Source organism: Hyperolius riggenbachi, chromosome 3 (genome assembly GCF_040937935.1).
Source record: "Hyperolius riggenbachi isolate aHypRig1 chromosome 3, aHypRig1.pri, whole genome shotgun sequence".
In the NCBI taxonomy this organism is placed as follows: domain Eukaryota; kingdom Metazoa; phylum Chordata; class Amphibia; order Anura; family Hyperoliidae; genus Hyperolius; species Hyperolius riggenbachi.
This window is the reverse complement of record NC_090648.1, coordinates 299900924-299917005: the sequence shown is the minus strand read 5'-3', so window position 1 is coordinate 299917005 and position 16082 is coordinate 299900924. Positions and strand designations below refer to the sequence as shown.

Sequence of the window (16082 nt, the reverse complement as noted above, 5' to 3'; positions counted from 1 at the left end):
TTTACCCACTCTATGTCAGGACAGGAAGTGATGCAAATCCTCACAGATGGGGACGCAGGACAGCAGTGGAAATACAAGGGTTTCTAACCCCTTATCACATTATACAGAAATAAAATACAGGTTATTCCTGGAATACGCCTTTATGCTTAATGTTGTAACAATACCCTATATGATATGGATTGAAGAAATAAATTATACAAATTACGCTTCCTCCAATACAAACACTACCACATGATGAACACAGCAAAAAAGAAAACAAGATTTTCAGATTCTGAAAAACGTAAAACAAAGGAAAGCTTCAAAGAAATAGGTCAGATTCCACCCTATTTCTGTCTCAATCTAATTTAAGCACCTATGTGACTTTGCCCAGGTTAATTCCTCTGCAGAAAAGGTCACATTTCTTTCTTCTTATCCCTTCCATTGAGGCAGGTGTTCAGACAACGCTACTGGTGATCTCATCTATTCACCAGAGGCTTGTTTAAGTGAATTAACTTATAGTCATTGTTTTCCCCAATTATAATAATTATGACATCAGAAGTAAGTAAGACAAGGCATAAAGTGAAATAGTTTATGAAGACTGAAGGTGCCCATACACTAGCAGATGGTTAGTGGTTTTAATCATCAGATATATCTATTGGAAATCTGTTCAGGTGTCTCCACCTGCTGAAGCCGCTCTGTGTTTCCTGTGTTTCAGGATCCCCTTTAAGAAGATATAATTATTATTATTTATTGTATTTATAGAGCGCCAACATATTACGCAGCGCTGGACATTAATTTAGGTTACAGACAATATTTAGGGGTGACAAACAGCAATATGACAATACAGGAATACAAGAAAACCAGATCACACAGCACAGTAGGAGTACAAGGTAATGCTTAGTCAGTCACTGGAGGGGAGCATGGAGATTAGGCAAGTTAGGTTCACTCAAATGCATAGCATGGGTACACAGTAATGGAGGTGCATGATCAGGTAGGACACAAAAGGAGGAGGACCCTGCCCAAAGGCTTACAATCTAGAGGGAGAGGTAGGGGACCAGAGTTCAACTGTGGGTTTAGAGCAATTGTGAGAGGTGGTAGGCCAGAGTGAAAAGGTGAGTTTTGAGGGCCTTCTTGAAGGTGTTGAAGGAGGGGGCTGCCCTAATGGGTGGAGGTAGGGAGTTCCATAGTGTTGGAGCGGCTCTTGAGAAGTCTTGGAGGCGTGCATGGGACTGGGTGATGGGGGGGACGGGCAGGCGAAGTTCATTGGAGGAGCGGAGTGAGCAGCTTGGTGTGTATCTCTGAGTAAGATCAGAAATGTAGGTTGGACAGGTTTTGTGGACGGATTTGTAGGTCAGACACAATGGGCTTGATTCACAAAGCGGTGATAACTCAGTTATCACGCCTAAAAGACTTTAGGCGTGATAAGCCGTGCAAAGCTGAGTTATCACCGATTTGTGCTGCTCTTCGCGCGAAGCTCCCGCGCGCAAAGTTTTGCGCGCGTAGCGCACCGCGCTGCGCGCGCAAAGTCCCATAGGGCTCAATGGACGCTGCGCGCAAAGCACGGTACACTGCGCGCGCAGCGCGGTGCGCTACGCGCGCCAAACTTTGCGCGCGGGAGATCGCGCAAGTTTCTTCTTATCACGCCTAAACTGAGTTTAGGCGTGATAAAGGGCTTTTCACAGGCGTGCAAACACTTTGCACCGCTTTGTGAATCAAGCCCAATATCTTGAATCTGATTCTGGACTGGATAGGAAGCCAGTGGAGGGATTCACGGAGGGCAGCCGCCCTGGTAGAGCGATGGGAGGAGTGGATAATTCTGGCTGCCGCATTCATGAAGGACTGCAGTGGAAGAAAAAACTAGTTCCTGGAACTCACAGGTATTGAACTATGAATACCACAAAATCGTGGGAGCATGGGGCTGGCAATGGCTAAACCAGAAACAACAATCAAAAGGACAGACCCTGCTTCACATTCAGTAGAAAAAATTTATTAAAGCATGAAAAACATCACTGCATAAGCACCATAGTGTTACTTTAAAATCATACTTCACTGCTGATGTAAACAAGCGCAGTCGGCTGGGCTCACACATGCACCTTCCACTTGCATCACATCAGTCACACCCGGGATCCCTTCACTCATCCACTGTATAGCAGGGAACTATCTATAAGTGCAGCAAGCCAGAGTTCAGCAAAATTCCAAGCAAGGAGATGTAACAAACCCTGCATAGGGCTTAGCAAAGCCAGTAGAAGCACATGCAGGTCACAGAGGGCGAGGGTAAAGCATGAATTCATAAAGCCTGAAGCATGGAATTGCAATAAACCAGCTTGAATCTGCCTCACTGAGGCTCTCACCACTCAGGAACAGTTTCTGGTCATCTCCCATCTACTGTATCAGGAACATGGCAGTCTCTTAGCAGGCAGCTTTCACTCCCCTGGGCAGTCCACATGCTCAGCAGGGCAGGCCACACAGACCTTCTCTTGTATGTCCTCCCACACGGTCAGCCGGCGCCAGGCTCCGTGGTAGGCTTCATGCAGGGTGTGTGGTCGGGCAGCGCTTGGTAGTCAGTGAAGAACGCCTTCACCACGCGTATCGGCCGCTTCCGGCCTTAATCATGTGATCATATGATTAAGGCCAGAAGCGGCCGATACGCGGGGTGAAGGCGTTCTTCACTGACTACTGTGTGGCTGGAGAGATCACTGGCTGGCAAAACACGTGTGCACATGCTTTCCATTAGCTGCATGAGACACCCAGGACCCTGCCTGCCCTGCTGAGCATGTGGACTGCCCAGGGGAGTGAAAGCTGCCTGCTAAGAGACTGCCATGTTCCTGATACAGTAGATGGGAGATGACCAGAAACTGTTCCTGAGTGGTGAGAGCCTCAGTGAGGCAGATTCAAGCTGGTTTATTGCAATTCCATGCTTCAGGCTTTATGAATTCATGCTTTACCCTCGCCCTCTGTGACCTGCATGTGCTTCTACTGGCTTTGCTAAGCCCTATGCAGGGTTTGTTACATCTCCTTGCTTGGAATTTTGCTGAACTCTGGCTTGCTGCACTTATAGATAGTTCCCTGCTATACAGTGGATGAGTGAAGGGATCCCGGATGTGACTGATGTGATGCAAGTGGAAGGTGCATGTGTGAGCCCAGCCGGCTGCGCTTTTTTACATCAGCAGTGAAGTATGATTTTAAAGTAACACTATGGTGCTTATGCAGTGATGTTTTTCATGCTTTAATAAACTTTTTCTACTGAATGTGAAGCAGGGTCTGTCCTTTTGATTGTTGTTGAAGGACTGCAGTGGGGCTATTCGGGTCATAGGGAGACCAGACAGAAGGGCATTGCAGTAGTTGAGGCAGGAAATTATGAGGGCATGGATGAGGAGTTTGGTGGTGGCAGAGGTCAGGAAAGGGCGAATCTTACAGATATTATGAAGGTGGAAGTTGCAGGACTTTGTGAGGTTTTGGATGTGGGAAGTGAAGGAGAGTGCGGAGTCCAGGGTGACACCCAGACAGCGGGCTTGAGAGGTAGGGCGAATGGTAGTGTGCTTAACAGTGACCTGCACATCTGGGAGGTCCAGGGATGACCGGGGTGGGAAGATCATAAATTCCGTTTTTTTGTCTAGATTTAGTTTCAGGAACCTAGCGGACATCCAGGAGGAGATGGCAGATAGGCAGGAGGAGACCTTGTCCATGGTAGTGGTGGATATGTCAGGGGTGTGGAGGTAGATTTGGGTGTCATCTGCATACAGATGATAGTTAAAACCCATGGAGGAGATAACCTTGCCAATGGAGTATGTGTATAGGGAGAACAGTAGGGGGCCAAGGACCGAGCCTTGAGGGACTTCCACTGAGAGGTGGTTGGGGGTGGACGAGGACTCATTGAAGGAGGTCGTGAAGGAGCGGTTGGAGAGGTAGGATGAAAGCCAGGTCAGGGCGTGATCGTGAATGCCCATGGATTGGAGGGACTGGAGAAGTAGGGGATGATCTACTGTATCAAAAGCTGCTGAAAGGTCAAGGAGAAGGAGTATTGAGTATTTACCTTCAGCTTTAGCTAAGGCAAGGTCATTGACCACTTTGGTGAGAGCCGTTTCGGTTGAGTGGGCAGGCCGAAATCCAGATTGCAGTGGGTCTAGTAGTGAGTTGGCATGGAGGTACTGGGTCAGGCGTTTGTGAACCAGATGCTCAAGGAGTTTTGAGGCGAAGGGGAGGAGGAAGATCGGGTGGTAGTTGAAGGGTAGTGAGGAGTCGAGGGAGGGTTTCTTGAGCAGGGGCAGTACTGTGGCCTGCTTGAAGTCTGATGGGAATGTGCCTGTGGATAGGGAGAGGTTAAACAGGGTAGTGAGGACTGGGGCCAGATCCGTGAAGTGAGGCTGAAGTAGATCAGAAGGGATAGGGTCAAGGGGGGAGGTAGTGGTTTGGGAAGTCTACAGTAGGTGGTTGACTTCCTCAGTGGTGGTAGGAGTGAAGGAGGTGAGGGGAGGATAGGGTGGAGGAGGAGTTGGTTGTGAGCGTGTGGGAGGTGAAAATTGAAGATTGGATATTTCCTGACGGATGGAGACTATTTTGTTGGTGAAGTGGGTGGCTAAATCTGTGGAAGAGAGCAGGGGGGCCGCGAGGCATAAAGCGAACCAAGCGGTCGCTTGGGGCCTTAAGATCGTAGGGGCCTCGGCGGCTCAGTGACGTCGGCGTGACGTCACCGTTTTCCCGCAGCCCCGCGGGGCTGGCAGAGCAGAGTAGGGCAGGGCTACGGGAAGATGGCCGCCGCCGAAGCCCTGCTCTGGAGACTATGCCTCCAGTACAGGGCTTCGGGTGGTTATCTTCCCGTAGCCCTGATTCAATCAGCGCGGGAGATTGGAGGAGGGAGGGAGCTCCGTGAGAACTGCGCGCCTGAGGAGCCGGCCAGGAGAGGAGATGGGGAGAGAAGACTTCTGCCAGTGCCAGGTGAGTAAATTCTTTTCTTTTTGCAGCTCTGAAAATGTGCCCTAATTGCGTTTGATATCTGCTGAACTGTTCCCTAATTGTGTTTGATTTCTGCTGAACTGTGCCCTAATTGTGTTTGATTTCTGCTGAACTGTGCCCTAATTGTGTTTGATTTCTGCTGAACTGTGCCCTAACTGTGTTTGATTTCTGCTGAACTGTGCCCTAATTGCGTTTGAATTCTGCTGAACTGTTCCCTAATTGTGTTTGATTTCTGCTGAAAATGTGCCCTAATTGCGTTTGATTTCTACTGAACTGTGCCCTAATTGCGTTTGATTTCTGCTGAACTGTGCCCTAATTGCGTTTGATTTCTGCTGAAATGTGGCCCTAATTGTGTTTGATTTCTGCTGAAAATGTGCCCTAATTTCGTTTGATTTCTGCTGAAAATGTGCCCAAATTGCGTTTGATTTCTGCTGAAATGTGGCCCAAATTGCGTTTCATTTCTGCTGAAATGTGGCCCAAATTGCGTTTGATTTCTGCTGAAATGTGGCCCAAATTCTGTTTGTTTTCTGCTGAAATGTTGCACAAATTGCGTTTATATTTTCTGGTGTCTGGGGTAACTGTTGCTGCATTTATTATTTAATGGTCATAGTTGGCTATATTTGCTGTGCTACGGTTAAGCTCCGCCCATACAATGTCATGGCCAAATCCATCTTTCGGCGCGGCGTGCTGCGCGCGCCTCAATCGCCCCCACATCCATTTTCCCCGTAAACAGCCCGGCCCCAATCCGCCCTCCAGCTCCACCCACATGTCATGGCCATGCCCACTTATGCGGGATAGCCACACCCATTTTTCGCCTAGGGCCACTTCCTACAGTCCGCTTGGGGCCACAAAAACCTTAGCCGCACCCCTGGCAGAGAGGGAGGAAACAGAAGGTGGGGGGGGGGGGGTTTAAGCAGGGAGTTGAAGGTGCCAAAAAGACGCCGGGGATTGGAAGCTTGTGCTCCGATGAGCTTGGTAAAGTATTCCTGCTTCGCATGAGCAAGGGTAGTGTGGAACTGCAGCAGGTTAGTCTTGTACTGTAAGAAATCCTGGTTTAGTCGAGTTTTCCTCTATTTTTGTTCAGTGGTGGGGAGGTCAGAGGAGAGTATGTGTGGGAGCCAGGAGTCAAGGTTGTCGAGAAATTGTCGTGTGGAGCCCGGAGGGCGGTATAAGACTGCAACAATGGCTGGGAGGGGATTGTAGAGCCGGATAGTGTGGGCCTCAAATTATGTGAATTGTAGGGAGGAAGGTGGAGTGAGGACACGGAATGTGCAGGATGGGGAGAGGAGCAGACCCACCCCTCCCCCTGGACTGTTGACTGGTCTGGGGGTGTGAATGAGCTGAAGCCCTCCGTAGGAGAGGGCAGCCTCTGCAGCAGAGTCAGAGGGGGTGAGCCATGTCTCAGTGAGTGCGAGGATGGTGAGGGATTTGGAGAGGAACAGGTCGTGGACCGCTGTAAGTTTATTGTGGACGGATCTGGCATTCCAGAGACCGCAGGGTAGGGGGAGCATGTGTTTGTGAGTGGGATGGATGGAAATAAGTTTGGGGCGAGGATGGATGTTGAGGTTATTTGTGGACAGAGAGCTGTGAAGCGGGTCAGCAGGGGATGCTTGTCTGGCAGCAGGCTGTGGCCCAGGGTTAGGTGATATATCACCAGCAGCAAGTAAGAGTAGGAGGGAGAGAGTAAGCAAATGTGAATGAGATTTAAATGTTTGTGAGGTTTTTGAGCTGCTAGAGGGAGAGAGAGATTTCAGGAGAGCTAACAGTTCATGAGAAGCTGAGTAAGGTGAGGAAAGCAGAGCAGGTGAAATGAATATGGAGTGTGGTACACTGGGAGGATGCATATTGCAATGCAACTTGTAGATGTTTGCAGACAGGCAGAACATAAGAAAAAGTGCAGTAAACATGGTAAGTGTCAATGATTATCAGCAGGAAATTTCCAACCCCTAAACAGTTTATATGAGTATGCAGTTAGTGCAAGCAAACCTGTGTACATAAAGAGTCTACTTGGTTGTGCAACATATGTCCAGCAGTGGCATTTTGAGCAACAGCATTCTACCATCATATGCTCTGCCCATAATGCATTAGGGCAGTGTTCTCCAACCCTGTCCTCAAGGCCCTCAGACAGTGCATGTTTTGCATAAGTCCACAGAGGTAAAATAAATAAATAAAAATGTATACTGTTGGTGGACCTTGAAGACAGGGTTGGGAACTCTACCTTATGACACTCTACTGATGATACAGTTCCCTTGGTGTTAAAGGGACACTTAAGTCAAACAAAAAAAATGAGTTTTACTCACCTAGGGCTTCCAATATCCCCCTGCAGCTGTCCGGTGCCCTCACTGTCTCCCTCCGATCCTCCTGGCCCCGCCGGCAGCCACTTCCTGTTTCAGTGACAGGAGCTGACAGGCTGGGGACGCGAGTGATTCTTCGCGTTCCCAGACACATTAGCCCCCTCTATGCTGCTATATGGTATATGATATATGCTATAGCAGCATAGATGGCGCTATTGTGGCCAGGAACGCGAAGAATCACTCGCGTCAACAGCCTGTCAGCTCCTGTCACCGAAACAGGAAGTGGCTGCCGGCAGGGCCAACAGGATCGGAGGGAGACAGCGAGGGCACCGGACAGCTGCAGGGGGCTATTGGAAGCCCCAGGTGAGTAAAACTCATTTTTTTTTTTTACTTAAGTGTCCCTTTAAGGTGTGTACACACAGGAATACTGATGCCAGAAGGGATTGACACTTGATCCTTTGGGTGATAGCTCAGGGTCAAGTTCTGTACAGACCTGTTGCTAGCCTGCAATTTGGTGCCATGGAGGAGGTGGAAGGATGGCATGTGATGTGCAACAAAGTAGAAGGAACAAGGAGGAGAATAATGGCCTCAGCCTACGTTCAGCCAAGACAATTCAACAATCTGGATCTCTAGGCAATCCACCTTGTGGCCACACACAAAGGCAGCCCAGACCGGCCACCTCGGCCAAGAACTATTTTGCATTTGTACGCACCCTGACTCAGCAATCTAGAGTGAGGTAAGCACTGCATTGTAGAGATGGATACAAATAATTCTGACTTGCATACAAAATTCAATCCAAATTGTACAGAGCTTGGAATTAAAATCTGCATGCAAGAGTTATTTGCATTTCATTGACCATCTTTATTGTTCAGTAGCCTCTCTCTACCACACCCAGAGTAAGGCCCCTTTTCTATAGGAGGCTGGAAGTAGTGAGTTCACCATCTATCAGCTGCTCCCATGCACTGGTAGGGCACTTGCTAGCATAAGGCATAGGTGTTGGAAAGGTGGCCTTCTTATAGGGTCACATCTGAGAATGGCAAGTTAGGAGGTTTTGCTGCCTGGTGAAAATTTCAGCCAAATGTACTTATTGCCAGCAGCCAGGAGGCTGAACTGCCTCACAGAAACCTTAGATTTAAAGAGAAACTCCGACCAAGAATTGAACTTTATCCCAATCAGTAGTGATTCCCCCTTTTACATGAGAAATCTATTTCACAAACAGACCATCAGGGGGCGCTGTATTACTGATATTGTGATGAAACCCCTCCCACAAAAAACTGAGGACCGTGGTACTCCTGGCAGTTTCCTGTCTGTGAACCGTGTTGCATTGTGAGAAATAGCTGTTTACAGCTGTTTCCAACTGCCAAAAAAGCATGCAGCAGCTACAGTGGTGTGAAAATCTATTTGCCCCCTTCCTGATTTCTTATTCTTTTGCATGTTTGTCACACTTAAATGTTTCTGCTCATCAAAAACCGTTAACTATTAGGCTGCATTTCCACTTGTGCGGTGCGAATCGCCGCGGTAAAATTTCGCATGCGGGCTATGCGTATTTTCATGCGAATTCGCATGGATGACGATGTATGCGAATTTAACCATGGCAGTGCTGGTGTGCTTTTCCATTGTTTCTATGCGAATTCGCATGAAAATTCGCATACCCAAACCTCATGCGAATTTCCTATTAAATACATTGTATGCGATTCGCATAGCGGTATGCAAATTCTGATGGCTCTGCCATGCGAATTTTTTCTGCACAGAAAATGCAAATGAATCCTGACAAGTGGAAACAGTCCCATTCACTTGTATTGCTATGCGAATTTGCATGCGAAAAACGCATGCGAATTCGCGATAGTGGAAATGAGCCCTTAGTCAAAGAGAACATAATTGAACACAAAATGCAGTTTTTAAATGATGGTTTTTATTATTTAGTGAGAAGAAAAACTCAAAACCTACATGGCCCTGTGTGAAAAACAAATTGCCCCCTGAACCTAATAACTGGTTGGGCCACCCTTAGCAGCAATAACTGCAATCAAGCGTTTGCGATAACTTGCAACGAGTCTTTTACAGCGCTCTGGAGGAATTATGGCCCACTCATCTTTGCAGTATTGTTGTAATTCAGCTTTATTTGAGGGTTTTCTAGCATGAACCACCTTTTTAAGGTCATGCCACAACATCTCAATAGGATTCAGGTCAGGACTTTGACTAGGCCACTCCAAAGTCTTCATTTTGTTTTTCTTCAGCCATTCAGAGGTGGATTTGCTGGTGTGTTTTGAGTCATTGTCCTGCTGCAGCACCCAAGATTGCTTCAGCTTGAGTTGACGAACAGATGGCCGGACATTCTCCTTCAGGATTTTTTGGTAGACAGTAGAATTCATGGTTCCATCTATCACAGCAAGCCTTCCAGGTCCTGAAGCAGCAAAACAACCCCAGACCATCACACTACCACCACCATATTTTACTGTTGGTATGATGTTCTTTTGCTGAAATGCTGTGTTACTTCTACGCCAGATGTAACGGGACACGCACCTTCCAAAAAGTTCAACTTTTGTCTCGTCGGTCCACAAGGTATTTTCCCAAAAGTCTTGGCATCCATTGAGATGTTTTTTTTAGCAAAATTGAGACGAGCCTTAATGTTCTTTTTGCTTAAAAGTGGTTTGCACCTTGGAGATCTGCCATGCAGGCCATTTTTGCCCAGTCTCTTTCTTATGGTGGAGTCGTGAACATTGACCTTAATTGAGGCAAGTGAGGCCTGCAGTTCTTTAGATGTTGTCCTGGGGTCTTTTGTGGCCTCTCGGATGAATTTTCTCTGCACTCTTGGGGTAATTTTGGTCGGTCGGTCGGTCGGTCGGCCACTCCTGGGAAAGTTCATCACTGTTCCATGTTTTTGCCATTTGTGGATAATGGCTCTCACTGTGGTTCGCTGGAGTCCCAAAGCTTTAGAAATGGCTTTCTAACCTTTACCAGACTGATAGATCTCAATTACAGTACTTTTGTTCTCATTTGTTCCTGAATTTCTTTGGATCTTGGCATGATGTCTAGCTTTTGGTCTACTTCTCTGTGTCAGATAGCTCCTATTTAAGTGATGTCTTGCTTGGAACAGGTGTGGCAGTAATCAGGCCTGGGGGTGTCTACAGAAATTGAACTCAGGTGTGATAAACCACAGTTAAGTTATTTTTTAACTAGGGGGGGGGGGGGGGGGGGCAATCACTTGTTCACACAGGGCCATGTAGATTTGGCGTTTTTTTTCTCACTAAATAATAAAAAGCATCATTTAAAACTGCATTTTGTGTTCAATTATGTTATCTTTGACTAATAGTTAACGGTTTTTGATGAGCAGAAACATTTAAGTGTGACAAACATGCAAAAGAAGAAGAAATTAGAAAGGGGGCAAATAGTTTTTCACACCACTGTACATCACCTGCCAACAGTAAAAATGTCACCATGTAATAAATGTCAGAATGTAAATCAGGGATTTACAAGATTTTACAATGTACAAACACTGACTAAATCATTTATACATCATTATTGTAAAAATGAAGCACTTTTTCATTACATTATTTTCACTGGAGTTCATCTTTAAGTATCCAAGTAAAGAAGAAACTCCAATCAGTAAGCCTATTGTAAAAAGAAGGGTGGTAGACTCAAATCTCCAAAGCAGATTCCAAGCAGGGATACTAGACCACAATCTTGCCATTAGTTAAGGGTCAGTCAGATGTACAAATCTGGTGGCTGTTGACTGTGGTTCCACAACAGTTAACCACAAAACCATCAAACTACACTATCCCAATGCAGATAGTGAAAAATGCAGCTAGTGAAAAATGCAGCTAGTGATATTTGCACAGGTGTTTTGTTTGCCAACTGCAGAGATCAAACACTGCATGCACATTAGTTGGTTCACCAGGTAAACCACCAAAATAAACCAACATAGGAGCAAGGAGTGAACACTGTACAAATGTCTTCAATTGTGGCTTGCTTGTGATTGTGCCATGGTCAATGGGCATTTGCATTTAGGAAAATAAACTGTAATGATCAACCCCTATAGCAGGTGCTTGGCAAGTTAACAGATGCCTGCTAACTGCCTGTCTGCTGCTTTGCACAACCACATGTACATAGGTAGGAAGACAGCTGTTTGTGGCCGATATGTCTAGGTCATTGGCATACCATATTTTACAATGTATCACTTCTGTTTACTGAAGAATGCACACAAACTTGACCTCAACAGAACAGATATTTATGGTGGCACAACAATAATTCTGAAAAGTTTAAACCTCCAAGAGCTATTTGTAAAGAAAAGAAGAAAAAGAGAAATGTGCAACAGATGACACAGGCCTGACACACCTCTGATCTCCACACCCACTAGTGATAAACGTGTAAAATTATCTTCAGCCTAGCCCTAGACAGTCGTTTAGCACCATAATGGCTGAGAATCTTGTGTGTACAGCTTCCAAATGGCAAATCATTATAAACTTGATGATGAACAAACCCACTGTGCTCATGCCTTCCCTTCTCTATTCACAGTAACACATTATAAACAACATAACAGTGACAGTGCAGCTGAACAGCGTGCATGTATCACACAAGTTCCCTGCAAAGTTTCCTAACGATTGTTAAAGGTGACATTAACACAGCAAGTGTACAGGGTTTTTGAGTGCTTGAAAAGACAGAAGTAAGAATGCAAGATAGCCAATTGCTGCAGTGGAACTGTGGAAATTTCCTTAACGCACACTTGAACTGACCTACCTATCTGGAGAGGTGTCCATTTCCACCTGGATCTACTTCATCCATGCTTTCCCTGCCAGTGGATCCAATGACTGGATGCCCGTCGCCCGGGTGCAAGCACAAGCACCTGTGAACTGGGTATGGGAGGGCACTTCCAGTACAGCGCCAGGAGATATGATAGACCAAAGGAAGGGGGGGGGGGGACACCCAGACAGTATGTGATTTGCAACTTTTTAGATCATTTCCGGTGTGCTTTAAGAGCTTTAGATCAAACATATATAATTGCACATAAGGGGATTGCCTCCATGTTAAACTCTTATGGTGGTCACCCCAAATACTGACTGCTTTCAAGTTTACTGCCTCTTCAAGGAAGTTTCTGGTTTATGAAAAACGGTTTCCTTTTCTGAGTCCAGCTGCAGGATGAAGGTGCAGTTCTGTCTGCAGTCTGTAAACAATGCCACTGCCCTGATAGGACAGCTAAATGGGTCAGAATCCATAATGGACACAATAAAGGATTTTTAAAAAACAAATTGTGAAGAATGCTTTAAAAACTACCATTGTACTTTACTTCTCTGTGTGTTATTTTGGGTACATTATAGGCAGCAAACATGGTGCTTGAAGATCTATAAATGTAATCTTTATTTTTACCAAACCCTGCATGCTTTGAAAGACAGTGTGTAATTTTCTCCTGTGGTGTTCTGTACATGTGTTACTCATGTCTGTGTGGTTTATACAGTTGAAAATCAAATACTATATATACTGTACATGGATACAAAAGTACTATGCTAAGATTTAACAAAGAATTCAAGCTTCGGTTTTGGTTTTCATTTTAAAAAGCATATTGAACAGAATATATTATAATTTGCAATGCACTAATGTATTTGTTGTACACAAACCATTTTTGAATTACCTTGCTGGGCAGTGTTTGAAATACGGCAGACTAAAGGTGGCAACTAATGGTCCAATTTCTAGCGAAAAATCGTTCGAGCGATCAGAAATTCTGATCAGATTGTTTGAAAATAATCTCAGTTGATGGGCACAATCGGTTATGAACGATTATAAAAAAATCGTCCAACTGGATTTTTGTCAAACCAAAATTTGGATTTTCTTGATTGCTTGTGATAGATAGGAAGCAAAGATTGGTTCGTTGATGGTGTAGTGAACGATTTTTCTTCCAATCACAATTTGATCGTTCTAACGATTTTTCGCTAGGAATTGGACCACTAGTGGCCACCTTTACTATGTGAATGTCAGATGCAGCTGGACTGCACTGAACAGCCAGTCACTCATGAGCTATACAAATTCCTCCATCTATCTCATAATCAGGGAGAAGCTGTGTGGTAGTACCTACCAGTCTTTTCCTGTGATCACAGAGCTGACCCTTTCCGCCTTATCCCTGTGATCCACAGCAGAGAGAAGGAGGGGATGTGTTGCAGGCGGTGACTGTGCAGAGAATGAAAATCCTACTGTGCTAGCAGCTTTATACTTTGTGCACAGATCCATGTGGGTTATGTGACTGGCTTTTCCAAACATTTTTTCCTGATAAAGCTGCATCAAATATGAAAACTATGCGACTAATGGCACAGCACCAAAAAGTACAACATTAATTGTTGCAACACATCAAGGTGGAGGAATCACACTGATTACAAGTCTTTGTCCTATGCATGCCAAAGTGAAACTGAAGCCAAACTGATGAGATTAAAGATTGAGGCTTGGTTCATACTGTCATGCAATTTTTTTTCATTTTTTTTTTTTCAGAATCTCAAAACTAACAGTCAACAGATCCTATGTTATAATTAGGATCAGATACCAGATGCCATACGGAAAACTTTAAGCCAAAAGAGAGCCAATGGTGTGCGTGCCAATGCTGTATATTGCTATACAAAAAAACTAAAAGCTGGATGGTGCCTGCCAAGGCTTTATACTGCCATACAGAAAACTGAACTGAGGTGGTGCGTGCCGAGGTTGTATACTGCCATTGGGCAGGACAGTGGCGTAGTGGATAGCACTCCCACCTTGTATCGCACCCTCACAAACATAACAGAACATCTCTGCCTGCCATTGTGTTAGTAAATTAGTAAATAAGGCCCACTTTGTGCCTAAGCTTCTTGGTGGTGGTTTTGCATACAAGCCCTGCTGTGATCTTATAATCCTACCCAAGCACTTGTGCAGCATGGCAGCGTAGTGTATAGCACTCTCACCCTTCAGTGCTGGGTCCTCGGATTGAATCCCAGCACAATCTGCACCGAGTTTGTATGTTGTCTCCTAATCTGTGTGGGTTTCCTTCTGGCACTCATTGCAAAAAAACAAACAAACAAAAAAAACCATACAGATAAGTTGGCCTAGACTATGATGAACATCCGACTATGTAGGCACTAGGGTTACAGTCTTGTCACTGTCTCCCCTCTGAGAGACAGTGACAAGACTGTATACCCAGTAAAGTGCTGTGGAAGATATCAGCGCTATATAAATAATAATACTACAGAAAACTGAGTCTGGGAGTAACTACCAAGGTTGTATAATCATGTCATGCATATAGCGGTCTCCTGACCTGACTAATCAGCAAAGACACATCCCAACCATCCTATTACTTAGAAGCATGTTAAAGGTTTACATACTGGATTTGGTGTACTCAAGCAAGCTCATCTTTATGTTTGACTTGAAGGAGGTAAGCTTTTACTCCTCTATTACTTGGACAAACCTGCATTGTGATGGGGAAAACAGAACTGTGGGAAATACAGTATGTGGAGCTCAACATAGTCCACAGAAAAAGAGTAAGTAGAGCTGGTTCACACTGATAGAGCGTGCGTACGTGTTTTTTGAGAAGATGGATATTACACACAAACCATTACCTGGAATACAATAGTGAATTAGTGCATAGCTCCATGCAAAACACAATCATGATCAGCAATAGCACCAATTACATTTTACACGGAGTGCTTCATTTATTTATACTTGTAGGAAAAATGTGTAGTTATGAGCCTGCACACTGTATAAAGTATTAATGACATGACTACTACAAAACATGGATATGCCAAAAGTAGACTTTCCTTCTCAGCAGGGAAGCTGCAAATATCAGGTACCCCACACGTGTGCCACTCAACCCCCACTGCTAGTCACCTGTAACCGTATACACAGGGGGCCAGTCTGTTCCATGCACCAGTGACTTAGTACAAGAATCTGGACATATATTGGCTGCAGCTGTTAGCTTTAGGCTTTGCTTCAACTATTTAATTCAACTCTGGTGCACTTTCATAATAGAGCAAAATGGTGGGAGATAATTTTCAGTTTTGATAACCTGAATGTGTATCTTAAAGTAATGTTTACTTAAAAGACCATATAATGAAAAATTGTATATCTCACATCTGGCTGTATTATGAAGGATTTGGTGACCTAACCGATCTCTAGTTGCTGCCTATTGACAAACACAGTCACAGTGCATGAGCATGTGCTCTCCACTGCATGGCTGTGCATAGGCATGGGTGTACGATCATGAGCACATGCAGCAACTCACACTGGTGCCAAAGCCTGTAACTGGGAGTTGTCCAGCCCTGTGCTATTCAGCTTAGTCCTGATTTGTCCGATTCCTGTTACCGTCTCAGCTTGCTGTCTTAAATTAGTGTTGTTCCTGCTACCCTCTGTTGCCCAAATTGCTTGTCTGTCCACCTGCTCCACTGCAGAACTCTACCTGTGTGACTACCAGGCTCGTTTGTTGCTAAAATCTGCTTTTCACAATACTGGCTCCATTTCAAACTTCAACCTGTTCAACTATCAAACCAGCTAACTACCAAGAACTTTTGCCACTGTGTCCGAGTTTCCTTGTCTTCAGTTTCATTGTGACAGGGCTGTGAGCTGAAAGAGGCTGACATCATCTGAGCCTCCGGGCATGTAAGTAACAATGGGTTTAACATTTCATGCAATTATTAATATAATTTTTTATTTTTTTTTATTGGGGGATATAGTATATAGCTAAGTGTAACGATTGGTGTCAGCACGCAGAGAGAATCTGATTATTGGTGATCTGCAGTATCACCAAGAATGCAGATATATACCTGATTATTGATGATCTGCAGAATCACCGATAATACAGATATATTGCTAACCTCTGGACACCTATATAGTGTGAGTGTTTGGTGCAACAGT

At 45.1% G+C, this 16082-nt stretch overlaps 1 protein-coding gene across 7 annotated transcripts in view; it reads right to left on the bottom strand.

The window, feature by feature from the left end:
* ANO6 (anoctamin 6) overlaps nucleotides 1-16082 on the bottom strand; it is a 176952-nt gene that overhangs the window by 101158 nt on the left and 59712 nt on the right. The window lies entirely within an intron of this gene.